Source organism: Somniosus microcephalus, chromosome 25 (assembly GCF_052327205.1).
Source record: "Somniosus microcephalus isolate GS21.2 chromosome 25, FLI_Smic_1.0, whole genome shotgun sequence".
Lineage (NCBI taxonomy): Eukaryota > Metazoa > Chordata > Chondrichthyes > Squaliformes > Somniosidae > Somniosus > Somniosus microcephalus.
The window spans coordinates 51,075,524-51,094,663 of NC_141011.1; the positions used below are offsets into that span (position 1 = coordinate 51,075,524).

A 19,140-nucleotide genomic window follows, 5' to 3' on the forward strand; every position below is an offset into this window, starting at 1 on the left:
GAGCCCGAGCTGAGCTTCCAACCCCATATCCTCTCCATCACAAAAACTGCCTATTTCTGTAGTGTATGTGCCTTTTAGAGCCCCATGTGTGCTGTAATGCTGGTAATGGCCACTCGGGCTATATAAGCCTGTATATTGTGTTATATCCGTTAGTTCCCCTCCAGACTTTGTTTAGTAAACACCTATGAAACCAACTCCTGTCTTCAGTGTCTCTATCAACACACAGACACAACAGTGGCGACGAAGTGGAAACAGACTTACCTGCAATTCGGCAGCACCTCAAGGACATCGATTCCTCTGGCGTCCAGAAGAATCAAGAAAGTGAAAAAAGCTGTGGTTTCACCAGCAGGCCAAGCTGGTGGCAGGTACTGCGCTAATCCTTCCTGGGCGTCAGGCTGGGGCTCCAGCGGCTGGTTCTACAGCTGGGCCAAGCAGCGAAAGCGGAGGCAAGCAGTAACAGATGGGGAGGGAGCACTCGGGAGACGGCTGGCGCTGCAAACAGGTCGGTGTTCAGACCTAGAGAGAAAGTCCGGCGGGAACGAGTCTCCAACTGTAAATAAATTTAAAAAAAGAACGGAAACCACGGGAAACAGCATTGTCATCGGCAGCAGCGGTGGGAAAGCACGGGAAGCGCCATATCTTTTCTGCAGAAAAGAAAGAAAAGCGCGGGAAGCGCCATATCTTTTCTAAGATGCCTAAGTCTGGCAATATTGATGCTTTTGATAGCGAGATAGAGGATTGGACCACATATGTGGAAAGAGTGGAGGTATATTGCACTGCAAATGGAATAGAAGATTAAAAAAAAGCTTCAGTACTGCTGAATCTAATGGGCGCAAAGACATACGGGCTGTTACGAAATTTAATCACTCCAGCCAAACCAAAGGACAAGGATTTTAAAGAAATTGTTGATACCCTACAGGAGCACTTAAACCCAACACCGCTGCTGATAGTGGAACGATTCAAATTCTTCAAGAGAAATCAACACAAGAATGAAAGTAATGCTGATTACCTCACCGAATTAAGAAAGCTATCAAAACACAGCCAATTCAGGGCAGGACTAGCAGATTATCTTCGAGACAAATTCGTCTGCGGTCTCTTAAGTGAAGGAACACAGAAAAGGCTGCTTTCTGAAAAAGATTTAACACTGGACAAGGCTTTCAGTATGGCTGTATCATACGAAGCAGCCGCAAGAGGAGCTGCAGAAATACAACAAAAGACACAGGACTTCGGCACCCATGAAATGACACAGGGTTTCGAGAGATGTTATCGCTGCGGCAGATCCACCCATGACCAGAGGGACTGCTGGTTCAAGGACAAAGCATGCAGGCAATGCGGAAAGATTGGACACATTGCACGGGTATGCCGATCTGGACAAAATAAATCCACAGACAGGAAAAAAATCAATAAAGAAAAGTACAGAAAGGTACAAATGATGACGGACAGTAGCTCCGAAGACCAGAAGAGCGATAGCGACTCCGAAAACAAGAGACTAAGCTGTCTCAAATTACATAATGTACTTGCCAAAGATGATTACCAGACCATTTGGGTTACCCTCACGATAGCAGGGTCCCCAGTTAAAATGGAGCTAGATACAGGATCAGCTCTGACCGTAATAAATCGACGGGATTACGAGAGGCTATTTCCGCATATACCTTTAAAAGACACATCCATTATCTTGAAAACATATACGGGGCAGAAAGTATACCCCAAAGGAAAAATAAGGGTGCCTGTTGTATACAACGGCAAGGAAATACAAAAGTTGTATTTATACATTCTACAAGATGGTGGCCCACCACTGTTAGGATGTGAATGGATCAGGAAAATACGTTTAGACTGGCACTCCATTCAGGCACTGACGGTGACCAGTAAGAAAAAAAACGATGATGACGTCATACCTGAACGATTAAAAAGACATCTTGGCCAACGCCAAAGAAGTGTTTCAAGAGAAACTAGGAACCTTGAAAGGCATCACCGCCTCAATAAAAGTGGAAGATGCGGCAATTCCCAAGTTTTTTAAAGCAAGACCAGTGCCATACGCAATTCGTCCAGCAGTCGAGGCAGAGCTGGAGAATTTGGAAAATGCAGGCGTATTATCCAAAATAGATTGGAGCGAGTGGGCAACACCCATCGTTCTAGTCATGAAGAAAGCATTGAATAATGATAAATCTGAAGAACAGAGAAAAATTCGCATCTGTGGAGACTTCAAGGTGACGGTAAACCCGGTTCTTCACACGGTACAGTATCCTCTTCCGAGGATAGAAGATATTTTCGCCTCACTATCCGGAGGGAAACGTTTCACCAAAATTGACTTGGCACAAGCATATCTACAGATGGAGGTTGAAGAGGCCTCTAAAAAAATCTCACGATAAATACACACAAAGGTCTGTACCAGTACAATCGACTGGTTTTCGGAGTAGCATCCGCTCCAGCTATCTGGCAAAGAGCTATGGAGCAAGTCCTCCAAGGGATTCCGGGGACTCAATGCTACCTAGACGACATCCTTGTAACAGGAGAAAACGACAACGAGCACCTTGCCAATTTGGAGCATGTGCTCACTAGGCTGAGAGAACGGGGTCTACGAGCAAATCGCCCCAAGTGCGAATTTTTCCAAAATCAAATATCATATTGTGGCCACATAATTAATAAGGAAGGGTTGCATAAGTCACCTGAAAAAATTGAAGCGGTCATAAAAGCCCCAGCACCTGAAAATGTTTCACAATTAAGGTCGTTCCTGTTAAGTCTGTGTGTTATATTGGGAATTACTACACAGACCACAAGAGTAAACTTTAACAGGTCTTTACTGGTTGAAGGTCAGGGTGGAACTGCCCAATAAATCATTACACAGCACTTATATACCGGTGTGGTCACCGCCGGTATTACAGTATACAGCAGCCAAGATAAAGTAGTGCAACCCTTAAAATAGTTCTCTTAAAGGTGGAACGGTTACATACACTACAATCCTCCCTTTTTAGCTTAACAGTATATATATTCCCCATTAAACATAACATCATAACATATATACACAACTTCATGTAAAAACAGTTCACAGATTCAGTCTCTGCGGAGGCGCCTCCTGCGCTTCCTGACTCGGTCCGGATAACGCCTCGGTGGTGTAGTAGTTCTCGGTGGTGTAGTAGGTTCTTTTGGCAAGGTCGATTCGGCTTGAATGCCAGTGTCGGGTTCATCTGGTTCCAGTAACACCGGATCGGAGGTAGATACTATGGGTATCTCTGCTTCATCATTAGGCGTATAACGTTGTGGTGTAGGTTGTCCCTTTTCGGATGACTCTATGATCTGGTCAGCATGGCGCCTTTCAGGGGTCTCTGGTTCTCGTTGCTGGGTGATTCATCTAATAGTCCTTCACTGGACTTAACAGCTTGAACTTTCGTAACTTCAGAACCAGCATTGTTGACTTAAAGGCTCGAGTACCTTGGGAAGTTTCTGCTTCCAGACTGATTTAGCTCAGTTCGGAGGGACCACCTGCGTGACCTGGTAGGGGTGATAATAGTTCAGATGAGTCATCATCTTCTGCTTCCTCTCTATTGTCTTCTATTTCCTCCATCACTTCAGCTTTTGCCTCTGCCACCAATTCCCTGAGTGGCTTATTACTGCTGACACTGCTCACAAAAGGGTGCTCTTTCTTCTTAGCTTTCAACTGATCGATGAATTTGACATATTCCCTTTCTTGCTCAGCTTTGATTTGTTTGGCCTCATCGCGCAGGCGGTTTGTGTGTTCCTGTTCCATTTTCTCAATCAGCTGCTTCTGCTGTCTTTCCAGATTCTCCCACTCTGTGTCAAAGAACTTTTTTGTTGCATTCATCTCTTGCTAAAAACGGCGAATCATTTGTTCTAATTGCTGTTGTAGTTTGAAATTGAGTTGAGTTCGAGCCCGGTGTTCCTCAGAAATGTGCATGTCTGTAGACTGGACAGCCTCAGAATTCTCTGTCAAACTATGTTGTTGTTGTTCAGTGGAATTCTGTTCTGATACTTTGTTCTCTCCTGAAGCATTTATGCACTCCTTCGTTTTTCCATCATTAGTCTGCAAGTCCATTTTAGACTTGTCTTTTGCACATGGGCTGGTCTTACCATCATCAGTTCCAGAGTCTGAGCTGATTGCTTTGTCACTGTCACTGCTGCATATGCCCTCATCCAGTACTCTGGACAATCGTTCAGGTTTGACATCTTTTCTTTTTCCGGAATCTACCGTCATTGCTTTTAGAGGGTGCCAGTCCATATTTATTTTCCTGATCCACTCCCGTCCCAGAAGTGGTGGACCTCCCTCAGGTAGTACATATATGTCCATTCCTTGGTGTTCTTTGCCCTTGTGTCTCACCTTGACTTTTATCTTTCCGATGGGGTATACGCTTTGCCCCGTGTATGTCTGCAATACTATCTCCGTATCCCGTAGGGGAATATGTGTGAATAACTTTTTGTAATCTTGCTTATTCATGACCGTCAACGCCGATCCGGTGTCCAATTCCATCTTCACGTGGACTCCTGCTATCTGCAGTGTGACCCAGATAGTTTGTCAGTCAGCTTCCTTACTCGCATTGTGAATTCTCAGACTACCCAGTTCCTCGCTGTTGGAGTCTGAATCCGAATTCTGTTCATCCGAACTCTTCTCAGCCACCTTATGTACCTTTCTGCACTTTTCCTGTGGTGACTTTTTGTTGCTGGTCTTCTTTCCTGACCGGCATACTTTAGCTATGTGACCAAGCTTGCCACATTTTCTACATTCCTGGTTTTTAAACCAGCATTGGTTCTGATCGTGTGTTGTCTTCCCACAACGATAACATTTCGTTGTACCCAAAGCCATTTGATCTACGCTGAGTACCGCTGCCTTCAGCTGCATTTCCGCAGTGCCTCTCGCTGCGGCTTCGTGCGATGCTGCAATAGTGACAGCCTTATCAAGTGCAAGATCATTCTCTTCAAGCAACCGCTTTTGTGTTCCTTCTTTCGACAATCCACACACGAATTTGTCTCTCAGTGCCTCTGTCAGACTTTCCCCAAACTGACAGTATTTCGCTAGCTTACGCAGTTCAATTAAATACTCCGCGTTGCTTTCCTCTTTCAGTTGCGTTCTCGCATAAAATTTAAATCGTTCCGCTAACATCAGCGGTGTGGGGTTCAAATGATTCTTCAGGACAGCAACAATATTAGCGAAAGTCTGATCCGCCGGTTTAGCTGGTGATAGAAGATGCTTCAATAGCCCGTATGTCTTCGCACCCATTGAGTTTAGTAAGGTTAATGCTTTATCTTCATTTGATATTTTATTTGCCTTACAATATATCTCTATGCGTTCTACATACGTGGCCCAATCTTCAACATCGGGATCGAAATCGTTGATGTTACCACGCTTAGGCATCCTCGCAATCTTCTTGAGAGACAAAAAGAAAATTTTCTTTTATTTATTTATTTATTTTCAAAATGGCGGTTTCCCGCGCTTGCCTTTCTCCCCCGCTGGCTGTAATGGCGATTGCCGTATTGCTGCGTTCGCCCTCCCCAGCGGTTTTCAAATCGTGCCTCCCAGCCCCTCTTGCAGTCCGGTCCTTTCCCCCCCGGCTGCGGCTGAGTTCTCCGCGGTTTTTTGTTTTTTTATTTTCTCCCGCGCCTTACGATCGTGCCTCCCAGCCCCTCTTGCAGTCCGGTCCTTTCCCCCCCGGCTGCGGCTGAGTTCTCCGCGGTTTTTTTATTTTCTCCCGCGTCTTACGATCGTCCCGGTCGCTGCGCCTCGCGGCCTCGTAGCTGCCCGGCCTTTTTCACCGGTCGCGGTCGAGCTCTCTCTCGATGCTGTTGCGTCTCCCAGCCCGCTTGTAGCCCGGTCTCTCACACCGGCTGCGTTTGCATTCACCGCGGCTTCCGTGCCTTACGCTGCCCCAGTCTCAGCGCCTCTGGCCCCGACTTCTGTCCGGCTCTTTTCCCCGGCCGTGGTCGAGTTCTCCGCCCTTATATCCTCCGTTTTTTTTAAATTTTCTCCCCTACTCACAGTCAACGTGGCCGACTTGCTGCTCGTCGCTGATTGGCTTACCCGCCACCGTGATACAAGGGATGATCACTGCCTGTTGCTGATGGAAGGCTTCGTGTTAGAATTCTTCCTTTGCTCTGCAGACCCGAGTCTTCTCTCAGCAGAATGTTGAGGGCGGATGCCTCTTCTCGACGCCCGTCAACTGCCTTGGATGTATCTCTGCCGCAGGGTAAGATCGTACTCGTCGCCACTATTAAGTCTGTGTGTTATATTGGGAATTACTACACAGACCACAAGAGTAAACTTTAACAGGTCTTTACTGGTTGAAGGTCAGGGCGGAACTGCCCAATAAATCATTACACAGCACTTATATACCGGTGTGGTCACCGCCAGTATTACAGTATACAGCAGCCAAGATAAAGTAGTGCAACCCTTAAAATAGTTCTCTTAAAGGTGGAACGGTTACATACACTACAGTTCCTGGGATTAATAAATTACTATCATAAATTTTTACCGAACTTATCAACTCTTCTACACCCTCTTAATGAACTGCTACAAACAGGAGTAATTTGGAAATGGAGCGAAGACTGTAAATGTGCCTTCCATAAATGCAAAGACTTAATCACGTCCAAAGAAGTTTTGGCTCATTACAACCCATCACTGCCAATCAGACTGGCGTGCGATGCATCCCCTTACGGCATAGGAGCAGTATTATCGCATAAATTCCCTGATGGCTCGGAACGGCCGATAGCTTTTGCGTCACGCTCATTGAACTCAGCTGAGCGTAACTATGCCCAAATCGACAGGGAAGCACTCAGCCTGGTATGGGGAGTGAAGAAATTCAACCATTACCTACACGGACAAAAATTTACCTTGTTGACTGACCATCAACCCCTCATCTCCATATTCAACCCTAAAAAGGGTGTTCCCATTATGACAGCGCAAAGGCTACAGAGGTGGTCCCTTTTTCTAGGGGCACACCAATACAACATAGAATACAAAGGATCAAAACAGCATGGGAATGCTGACGGTTTATCGCGCCTACCGTTGCCGACGGTAGACGAGGCACCTACAGTAGACCCAGTGGAGATGTTCCACTCAACCATAGTGGAATGTCTACCAGTAACAAATTCTGCCATTGAAAAGGAAACGAGAAATGACCCGACTCTCTCACGAGTCTACGACTTAACGGTGAAGGGATGGCCAGCACATGGCGAACCACTGTTGCCAGCATTCTCGCAAAGAAGAGAACAGCTGTCAGTATGCCGAGGAACCTTGATGTGTGGATCCAGAGTGGTGATTCCACCCAAACTCCAGAATAAAGTGCTAAAGGAGCTTCACGAGGGGCATCTGGGTGGAGTGAAAATGAAGAACCTAGCCAGAGCGTTTGTATGGTGGCCAGGTATCGATGGAGACATAGAAGAAATGACCAAGAGCTGCCTAGGATGCCAGAAGGTCCAAAACGCTCCACCCCAAGCCCCTCTACATCCATGGGAGTGGCCCTCATCTCCCTGGCGAAGGGTACACATCGACTTTGCTGGTCCATTTATGGACTCAATGTTCTTAATCGCGGTTGATGCACACTCCAAGTGGCCGGAGGTAGTAAAGATGTCCTCCACCACCACGGAAAAAACCATCACAGTATTAAGGACCATATTTGCCAGGAATGGGCTGCCGGAACAGATCTGTTCTGATAATGGACCGCAATTTGTGTCCGAAGAATTCAGGAAGTTCTTAAAAAACAATGGGGTTAAGCACTACACGTCTGCCCCATACCATCCCGCCACCAATGGATTGGCTGAAAGGTTTGTCCAGACCTTCAAGAAGGCCATAAAGGCCATGGGTAATGAAGACATAAAACTTCAGCACAAGGTGGATAACTTCTTGTTCGCATACAGGAATGCAACACATATGGTTACCAACCAAACTCCCGCCATGATGTTCTTCAATAGAAGCCTAAGATGCCGGCTGGATTTGATCAAGCCCAACATCAGAAGGGACGTGGAGAACCGGCAATTTCAAGGCATGAATGAAAGGCCAACTAGAACCTTCCAGATAGGTCAACAAGTTTTGGCTCGGGACTACCTTACCGAGAAATGGCAGCCTGGAACTATCTGCACACGACTAGGACCGCTGATGTATACCGTGGACATCGGAGAAAGCATAATAAGGCGCCATGCTGACCAAATCATAGAGTCATCTGAAAAGGGACAACCTACACCACAACTCTATACGCCTAACGATGAAGTAGAGATACCCATATCTACTGCCGATCCGGTGATACTGGAACCTGATGAACCCAACACTGGCATTCAAGCCGAATCAGCCTTGCCACAAGAACCTACTACACCACCAGAAACTACTACACCACCGAGGCGTTATCCGGACCGAGTCAGGAAGCCTCCAGAGAGACTGACTTATAATTAATTAACTGCAGCAATGTGTATATTATTTTTCTTATAACATGTAATTAATAATTACTTAAAATATTATGTACTGGTTAGCTAAAAGGGGAGGAATTGTAGTGTATGTGCCTTTAAGAGCCCCATGTGTGCTGTAATGCCGGTAATGGCCACTCGGGCTATATAAGCCTGTATATTGTGTTATATCCGTTAGTTCCCCTCCAGACTTTGTTTAGTAAACACCTATGAAACCAACTCCTGTCTTCAGTGTCTCTATCAACACACAGACACAACAATTTCCACCTCCATGACATTGGCCTCCTCCACCCCTACCTCAGCACATCTGCCACTGAAACACTTTCCCATGCCTTTGTGATCTCCAGACTCAACTATTCCAATGCTCTCCTGGTCACATCGCAAACTTCACTCTCTTATAATGTCAGCTCATTCAAACTTCTACTGCCCGTATTCAATCCCGCACCAAGTCTTGTTGGCCATCATCCCTGTCCTCGCTGACCTACACTGGCTCCCAGTTCCCCAAATTCTTATACGATAGCAAAATACTGCGGATGCTGGAAATCCAAAATAACAGAAAACGCTGGAAAAACTCAGCAGGCCCGGCAACATCCGTGGAGAGAAACAGAGTCAACGTTTCAGGTCGAAGACCCTTCGTCAGAACCGAGAAAAAAGCAGGTAATGAAACGGATGAAAAAGCAAGTTTGGGGGCTGGGAAATGGGGGAGGGGTTGAAAGCACAAAAGGGAAGGTCTGAGAGAGGTGAAGAGACATTAAGAGATATTCAAGGCGAGACGAGATGGTAATGGGACAGGTTAAGAAACAAAGGATGGCTCTAGATGAAGTGTGAAATGCGCTGGCAGAATTCTGATTCTGACCTCTTGTGCATAAGCCCGTCCTTCAGCCCACCAGCGACCGCCATGCCTTCAGCAGCCTAGAACCCATGCTTAGGAATTCCCGATCTAAAATCTCCTCTCCTCCTTTAAGCATCCTTAAAAGCCACCTCAAGCTTTTTTGATTCCCCCTGCTAATATCGCATTATTTTTTGGCTCATGTCCATTTTCTGATTACACTTTGAAACACATTGGTACAAACAATGGCGCTATACAAATACAAGTAGTTATTGTTGTATTGTTTAGTGCAACATATGTTGTGACTAATACCACGAAAGCGCTTAAAATCACGCCGGCCATTCTGGGAAACAGCAGCCAATATTTATGCAGCTGGTATCGACAGACGATCCGGATGGACGGAATCGTGGGGCGCACGCAACATAAAGAACCAACACCTCATCACTGACCCAGCAGCAGAGGTCCCTGGCTTCGACCTCGCTCGCAGACAGTGGACGGCGCTCAACCCAATCCGCACAGGGTGCGGACGATGCGCCCACCTGCTCCACAAGTGGAAGATGAGGGATGGCCCGAAGTGTGACTGCGGCCATGAGTCCCAGACCATGGAACACATCACATCGACCTGCCCACCGAGATCTGTGACGGGAGGCAACCTCATTCCTCCACTCGGCATCTCAGGAGGCCATTGAATGGAGAGCCAAACTAGACATCCCATTAGAAGCTTTTCCCGCCATACTAAGCAACAGCAACCAGTACCAAAGGACTCTACAACTTGGTGAAGATAGTACAAAATAAAAGCATGATGTAAACCATATATTTGTAATAGTTTCTTCACTTAGTTATCATTGCATCCACTGGCTGTACTCAGCACATCTAAGTTAGACCCATGGGGATGTTGGGTTTTGCATTCATTAAGTCAAAACTCCTTAAGGCCCGGGTCCAATATTTCTATCTATCATTTATCCGGCATCTGTCTTGGGTTTCATTGCAATTAGCAGGTTGTGTTTTATAATCATTTGCCCCTGCCATTATCTCCCTTTTCCTCTCGTAAGGCATTGCTACTTATTGTTGGGTAGTTCCATGGCAGCCGATTGCCCAGCACCTTTTCCAAGTGTCATTCCTGTGTCAGTCCAGATAGGGAATGCTTGCAGGCTATTCAAGTGTGGAGGGCATCACGGCCTTGCCTTACCCGGCTCTCACCCAACATCTACATACATACACTTTCCAATGGGGCCTCAATCAGGAGAGAGAGCCCTAGCTGATCACCCACCACCGTCCCCGCACCCTCACCCTCAGGGGCAATTAGCCAAATTCTAATACTCCAGCTGAGACATTACAGTATAGTTCAGGAATGAACTCTGGGCATGTGGAACATGCACGGCTTAGCACTGCAGCATCAGGGGAAAGTAGCTAAACTTTTTGTTTTTGAACAATTCTCCACACAGAATCCATTTTGTGCCTTCCCAAATGGGCAAGGGGAGGGAGAGGGGAGGGGAAGAGAGAGAAAAAAGACAACTGCAGACCCTTGGAGTTAGCCAGGAATAGAAACTGGGCAGATCCTGGGCCCCAGCATGAAAACCAAGACACAAATCTAATCGCCAGTGGGTATAAATTCCACAGCACATGAAAAAAAAATATATACCATCGAATGTTATCTCCAATTGACACCAGCGCGGTTCAACAAGGGCCGAAGAGATGATCCACCCCAACCCCCCATATTACTTTTGGGAGTGAGATGTGACCCACCTGTGAAAGGATGGGGCAAAACCTTGGAAATGAGTTAAATAAACAACGGAGGGGGAAATTGACCGTCTCCTAGCAACAGAGACAATTTGAAACTAAATATGTGGTCTCAACGTTCTATACCTTTGTCTCCCATGTCAAACTTTTCCAATGATCACATTCCCTGGTCTGTATACAATCGTTAAAAAGAGAGAAATAAATCAACATAAATCCCGTGAACTGGAAATGTATAGAGGAAACCGACAAAAAAAAATTAACTTTCGGTTTAACCGGTTACTTCACAAACCTGCAAAACTTTTTTTTGCTGTGGTTTAAACTACCAGTTCAGACTTTTACTACTTTTCAAGGAAGGCGGTATAACTAAACCGTAAGGTTCCGCTGGAAAGCCGACTGCCCGCCCTCAAACTCTGGAAAATGCTGCCATTTAGTTCAAAAGTTTCACGCCCCGTTCTGGTTGCAAATTGCAAAAAAAGTAAAGTACCGGCTCGGCCAGGATCGCCTTCATTGTCTGCAGATTTTCTTGTAAACCACAGTCACAGCCTCCGCGCTTTTCACCACCACAAAATTGGCGACCAGGAGGAGAATGAGAAGTAAAATAGCCAGGGACTGAGCGATGACTCTCAACATGTTGCCAGTCTGCTCTCCAGTGCTCGCTCTGACCCACAGGCTCCCTCTCGCTTTGATCCATTCTCTCACTGACTCTGATCCAGGCTTTCTCTCTCTCTCTCTCAATTCAATTCAATTCAATTCAAATGCTTTATTGGCATGAAAGTTTACAGAGAACCATATTGCCAAAGCTTACATAGCAAAAAGGTACAGTTTTCCAACATTCTGTAGGTGTCAATCGATTTGACATTTGTTGGGTACATACAATATTACTTTTAAACAATATTAATTTTAAACAGTCTTTGTACTTCATTTGGTACGTTCAATATTAATTTTAAACAGTCTTAATTTTAAACAGTCCTCAGGTTGTGACATGTTGTTACATATTTGGCCCCAAGGTATGGTCTGTCTCCTTCTCCTAGGACTAATCTCAATTTTGACAGGTCATCCAATTCCTTGAAATCTGGGGTTGTTTGGCTTAGCTTGTTGAATAATATGTTTCTTGATGTGTTGAATTTTTCGCATTTTAGGAGGAAATGCATCTCTGTTTCAACCTCGCCGGCCAGACATTGATCGCATATTCTATTCTCTCTAGGCTGCCAGGATTTCTTGTATCTGCCTTTTTCAATTTCCAGTTGGTGGTCGCTTAGTCTGTACCTGGTGAGGGTCTGTCTCTGTTTTGTGTCTCTGATGGTCGTGAGGTAGTCTGCCAGTTTATATTCTCTTTTTAGGGCCCGGTAACATTCTAATTTGCTTTGGCTTTCGGTTATTTTGTTCCAATGTTCCAGGTAGGTTTCTTTGCATTTTTTAATGATTTGGTTCACTCGGATTGGTGTTTGGATGGCTGTGTTGGTCTGGGGCTGGTCAGGGTCCGGCTGAGTACTTAGTTTCAGTAGCAGCTGACTCAGGGGACTCTTTTCTGGGTTTAGCTCTTGGGTCTGAAAGGCTTTGAAATGAAGGGTGTCTGGGGAGCTAGATTTGAGGTGATTTAGGAAGTTTAGTGCTCGTTTTTGGATGTTTATTATCAGTGGGTATCTGCCTAGTTCGGCTCTGCATGCATTTGTTGGCGTTTTTCTTTGGGTGCGAAGGATGCTTCGGCAGAATTCTGCATGTAGGGCTTCTATTGTGTGTTTTTCCCATTTAGTGTAGCTTTGGTGATTTAGCGGGCCCCATACTCTCTCTACCGGATCTAGGGACATTTTTCCCACTCAATTTTCAATTCAATTCAATTCAAATCGCTTTATTGGCATGACAAGGTACATCTTATGTTGCCAAAGCATCGAAAAACATTCATGGTTGAACACAAAAATACAGATCTATCCATACAGTGTATAAACAGATATATCCCTGAGTGTATAAATATGCATTCATATAATTTGTATATACTCTTCTTATATTTAGTGGTTGTCCCTCTGTTTATGGCAAGCTGTAACATAGTGTGCCGCTAAGGTTACACAATTTCTCTCTTCCCCTAGTAGGTATGGGAGTTTTTGGTTGTCATTCAAATTTCTGAATTCCGGGCATATTTTTGTGAATTTTTGGTAGAAATTCTCCCTTATGCCCTGATATTTTCTACAAGCTGTGAGGAAGTGCATCTCTGTCTCCACCACTCCCTGACTGCAGTGAGAGCATATCCTGTCCTCTCTTGGTAGCCGGGTCTGCCTGTGTCTACCTTTTTCGATCGCCAGGCTATGTTCACTAAGTCTGTACATTGTCGAGGTTTTTCTCAGTTTGCTGTCCTTTACCATGGTCAGGTAATCAGCCATGTTGTATTGTCTGTTTAGGGCCAAGTAGCAATTGAGTTTGTTTTGGGTTTTTGTTGTTTCTGCCCAATATGGCAGATATTTTTCCTTTTGCTTATTGACGATTGTGTTGGGTCGAATTCTTTGTGTTACGCTGTCACTGTCCTGGGTAGGATCTCTAGGTAGGATCTAGGGACATTTTTCCCACCCTCTTTCTCTCTCTCGCACCAACCTTTACTGCCTTGCATCCCACCTCTTCCATATCCCTCCATGGCCTCGCCCCCTCCCTATCTCTGCAACCTCCTACAACCCTCCAAAATATCTGTGTTCCTCCAAATCTAGCCTCTTGTGCACCCACCCCACCATTGGCAGCCCTGCCTTCAGCTGTCTAGTCCCTAAGCTCTGGGATTCCCTCCCTAAACCTTTCTGCCTTTTACCCTCCTATGTCTTCAAACCAGCTTTCAGCCATGCCTCCTAATATCTCCTTTTTTTGGCTTAGTGTCAGATTTTGTAGTTACTCTCCTGTGAAGCGTCTTTGGACGATTTCCTGCGTTAAAGGGCGCTATATCGGATTACACAGGATATACGGCACAGAAACAGGCCATTCGGCCCAACCAGTCCATGCCGGCATTTATGCTCCACTCGAGCCTCCTCCCGTCTTTCCTCATCTAAATCTATCAGCGTAACCCTCTATTCCCTTCTCCCTCATATGTTTGTCCAGCCTCCCCTTAAATGCATCTATACTATTCGCTTCAACCACTCCCTGTGGTAGCGAGTTCCACATTCTCACCACTCTCTGGGTAAAGAAGATTCTCCTGAATTCCCTATTGGATTTCTTGGTGACTATCTTATAGTTTTGCTCTTCCCACAAGTGGAAACATTCTCTCTGTATCCATTCTATCAAAACATTTCATAATTCTAAAGACCTCTATTAGGTCACCCCTCAGCCTTCCTTTTTCCCCCATGAGAAAAGAGACCCAGCCTGTTCATCCTTTCCCGATATGTATACCCTCGCATTTCTGGTATCCTCCTTGTAAATCTTCTCTGCACCCTCTCCAGTGCCTCTATATCCTTTTTATAATATGGTGACCAGAACTGTACACAGTACTCCAAGTGTGGTTCGATACAAGTTTAGCAAAACTTCTCTACTTGTCAATTCTATCCCTCTAGAAATAAACTCTAGTGCTTGGTTTGCTTTTTTTTATGGCTTTGTTATCCTGTGTCGCAACTTTTAGTGATTTGTGTATTTGTACTCCGAGATCCCTTTGTTCCTCTACCCCATTTAGATTCTTATTTTCCAAGTAATGTGTGACCTCCTTATTTTCCTTACCAAAATGTAATACCTCACATTTATCTATTTTGAAATTCATTTGCCAATTATATTATATTGCCAATTTGCCAAATATAAATGTAAGTTGTTATATAAATGTGCAAATTGTTGTTGTGGAAGGTATTGGTGTCTTGTGCACTTCAGCAGGCACGGTGGGCATAGTGGTTAGCACTGTTGCCTCACAGCGCCAGGGACCCGGGTTCGAATCCAGCCTCGGGTGACTGTCTGTGTGGAGTTTGCACATTCTCCCCGTGTTTGTGTGGGTTTACTCCGGGTGCTCCGGTTTCCTCCCACAGTCCAAAGATGTGCGGGTTAGGTTGATTGGCTATGATAAATTGACCCTTAGTGTTAGGGGGATTAAATACGTGGGGTTACGGGGATAGGGTGGGATATGTGTTGGTGTAGGGGTTACGGGGATCGGGTGGGATATGTGTCGGTGCAGGCTCGATGGGCCGAAATGGCCTCTATCTGCACTGTGTGGTTTCTGTGATTTCTGTGATTGCCTTCAGTACCTGAGCCATGTGGGCCATTCATGTGTGAGTCTTGACAGTGAGGGTCAGCAGGTTACTATTCTCTGTGGAGGGGAGCAGGAGCTGTCAGAGTAATCCTGATCTCACCCAACACCCAGCAAGGGTCAAAAGAGAAGAAAGACTTGCATTTCTCTAGCGCCTTTCACGACCACTGGACATCCCAAAGTGCTTTACAGCCAATGAAGTACTTTTTTTGAAGTGTAGTCACTGTTGTAATGCAGGAAACGCGGCAGCCAATTTGCACACAGCAAGCTCCCACAAACAGCAGTGTGATAATGACCAGATCATCTGTTTTTAGTGATATTGATTGAGGGATAAATATTGGCCCCAGGACAGTGGGGATAACTCCCCTGCTCTGCTTCAAAATAGTGCCATGGGATCTTTTACATCCACCTGAGAGAACAGACGGGGCCTCGGTTTAATGTCTCATCCGAAAGGCGGCACCTCCGACAGTGCAGCACTCCCTCAGCACTGCACTGGGAGTGTCAGCTTAGATTTTAGTGCTCAAGTCTCTGGAGTGGGACTTGAACCCACGACCTTCTGACTCAGAAGCGAGGGTGCTGCCCACTGAGACAGGACTGACACAGTTATCACTGGATAGTGACCAGGAGTGAAAACACCTGCCAATTTTCCTCTCTCTAACCCTTGGGCGAGAAGGCCAATTGTATGGTCGGCACAGTCTGAGGGTGGACCTGGAACCTTTCTGGTCTGTATAGGTTAACTACTTAAGGAAAAAGGAAGATTTGCCTTTAAATAGCACAGTATCAGTTCTCAAATGTCTCCTGTCACTTCCTATTCAACATATTACTCAGAGGTACAGCGACTGCTGTTGTGTAAGCAAATGCAGCAGCAATTCTGCGCACAAGATCCCACACGCAATAATAATAACGACCAGTTTGTTTATTTTCTGTAGTTTTGAAAATGGGTCTGCACTCAGAATGTTAACTGGTCTGTTCTCTCCACAGGAGCTGACTGACTGACCTGCTGTGTGTTGCCAGCATTTTCTGTGTTTGTTCCTATTTTTAGTGGCATCGGTTGAAGGGAGAACGTTGGATAGGGGTTCTGCTTTTCTTCAAGTAGTGCCACAATCTTCAGCATCCACCTGAACCAAGGGAACAGGCAGACAGGGCCTCTGCTTAACATTGCACCCGAAGCACTTCCTCAGTACTGCAGTGGAGCAATAGCCTAGATTATGTGCTAAAGTCCTGGAGTGGGACTTCAACCCACAGCCTTACTTATTGAGAACTGACAGCACTGCCAACTGAGCCAAGCTGACACAAGGATCTAGGATTGAAAAAAAAAACCAAATCGATTCAATTTTCTCCCCTCTGATCTGAAGGCATTGATTTGTCGTGGGTGTGGGGGGTACAGTTCCGTGGCTGTACCTCACCCCAGTGGCCGTTCTTCAAGTGCGAGCCCCAACAGTGAGTGCAGGTGAGCTATTCGACCATAGAGGCATCATAGCTGAGCTTGTTCCTGTCCACACATCCACACTTTCTAGCAAGGGCCACTAAATACTGACCAGGAGTGCGACCCCTGTGATTTTCCTCTCCAGTCCAAGGATCCCGAGACCAATTCCATGACTCCAATATTTGTACTGGCTGAGAGCAGCGATGGGACTTGGAACCTTTATGCTTGATACAATTCAGTTCCACACCTGTCATTGCACTTAGCAAATGAGTCATCAGGGAGTGGGACTAACTGGATTACTCTTCGAAAGAGCCGGCACAGACTGGATGGGCAGAATTGCCTTCTGTACTATACTATTCTATGATTCTAACTAAGGTCCAGGGTCTCTCTCCCTCTGTGGTGATTGATCACGTATTATGAATCAGCAATTTTTTTGTTTCAAATCCATTCTTTTGCTTTCCCATTGAGGAGTCCCTGTATTTTCTCTCTTTCTAATCCATTCCCCCACTTGCTCCAATCCAGGGTTTCTCTCTCTCTCTCTCTCTCTCTGGGTCATCCCCTCGCTTTTTCTGATCAAGGATTTCTCTTAACTCTCGCTCTCTCTCTCTTCCTGCAACTCGACCTACATGTTAACCCTGACATGGCACCATAACAAAAGGAGCGCTCCCACAAAGGGCAAAGTTTTTAATCGAGGATTTCCACCACAGGCATTTGCGAAAGTGGCAGCAATTTATAACACGGACTGCAAACGCTCTCACATTGTTTAAATAGTTTAGGCTGGAAATTACAGACTCACTCTTTCACAGGGAGCAAACACAGACTCGTGTGAGAGAAAGCGAGAGCCGAAGAAAGAGATAACTCAGCACTCCTTTAGAGAAATAGAAAAGTAAGAGCAGGAAAACAAAAACTCATTCAAAATTAGGTTAAAAAGTGATTAAGAAAACTAATATAAATTTTGGTCATTCCCTGTTTTGTGTGTTTTCCAATCTTCCCTAGATGTGGGGGAGGTGCCAGAGGATTGAAAAGTGGCAAATGTGACACCATTGTTCAAGAAAGGGTGTAAGGACAATCCTAGTAACTACAGGCCAGTCAGTTTAACATCAGTGGTGGGTAAAGTTTTAGAAACAATAATCAAGGAAAAAATTAATGGGCACTTGGAGAGGTTTAAGCTAATTAAGGAGAGCCAACACGGATTTGTAAAATGCAGATCGTGTTTGACTAATCTAATTGAATTTTTGATGAAGTAACAGGGAGGATCGATGAAGGGAATGCAATGGGTGTTGTCTACATTGATTTTAGGAAGGCGTTTGACAAAGTATCACATAGAAGGCTGGTTAACAAAATTGAGGCTCATGGAATAGGTGGGTCACTGGCAGCTTGGATAAGGAATTGGCTTAAGGACAGAAAACAGCGAGTTGTGGTAAATGGCTGTTTTCCAAACTGGAGGATGGTAGACAGTGGTGTTCCCAAGGGTCAGTGCTGGGGCCACTGCTTTTTTGATATATATAAATGACCTGGATATTGGAATACAGAGTAGAATTTCTAAATTTGCCGATGACACCAAACTTGGGGGTGTGGCAAACAGTGAGAATGATACCAATCGACTGCAACAGGACATAGAAAGACTAGCAGAATGGGCAGACAAGTGGCAGATGGAATTTAATACAGAGAAGTGTGAGGTGTTGCATTTTGGCAGAAGGAACAGGGAGAGGCAATATACACTTAATGGCACAGTTTTAAAGAGTGTGCAGGGACAGAGGGACCTGGGAGTTAATGTGCAGAGGTCCCTGAAGGTGGCGGGACATATTGAGAGAGTGGTTAGCAAAGCATATGGGATCTTGGGCTTCATAAATCGAGGTATTGAGCACAAAAATAGAGACGTTACGCTGAACTTTTGTAAAGTGCTGGTTAGGTCACAGCTGGAGTATTGCGTCCAGTTCTGGTCACCACACTTTAGGAAGGATGTGAAGGCCCTTGAGAGGGTGCAGAGGAGATTTACCAGAATGGTTCTGGGGATGGGGGATCTTAGCTACAAGGACAGGTTGGAGAAGCTGGATTTGTTTTCATTGGAGCAAAGGAGGTTGAGGGGTGATTTGATAGAGGTGTACAAGATTATGACGGGTTTGGATAGGCTAGACGGGGAAAGGCTGTTCCCACTAGTTGATGGTACAAGGACTAGGGGACACAGATTTAAGGTTTTGGGCAAGAGATACAGGGGGGACGTGAGGAAAAACTTGTTTACGCAGCGAGTGGTGAGGACCTGGAACTCGTTGCTGACGGAAGTGGTGGAAGCTCTCGGAGACACTCAATGTTTTCAAGGGGAGATTGGATAGGCACTTGGGGGAAATAAACTTGCAGGGCTACGGGGATAGAGCGGGGGAATGGGACTGACTGGATTGCTCTACAGAGGGCCGGCACGGACTCAATGCGTCGAATGGCCTCCTTCTGTGCCGTTATGACTCTATAAAGTAAAATTATTGTTCAAACCAATAACGGGTTGCCCCAGCGTCTGCAGCCGAAAGATAGCTCCATCAGTGCCCTCCTCTT

The 19,140-nt window shown here is 45.6% G+C and overlaps 1 protein-coding gene across 6 annotated transcripts in view; it reads right to left on the reverse strand.

Annotated features, from left to right (window-relative positions):
* LOC147100796 (uncharacterized) overlaps positions 1-19,140 on the reverse strand; it is a 72,400-nt gene that overhangs the window by 28,248 nt on the left and 25,012 nt on the right. For 2 of the 6 annotated variants that reach the window (XM_085967395.1, XM_085967390.1), the window contains exon 1: positions 11,457-11,636. The exons of 2 other annotated variants lie outside the window; for them this stretch is intronic. The gene's annotated coding sequence lies outside the window, so the exon portion shown is untranslated. Of the gene's footprint in view, positions 1-10,874; positions 10,977-11,261; positions 11,363-11,456; positions 11,637-19,140 lie in introns of those variants that run through there. 2 more of the 6 variants (XM_085967392.1, XM_085967393.1) reach the window with 2 other exon arrangements.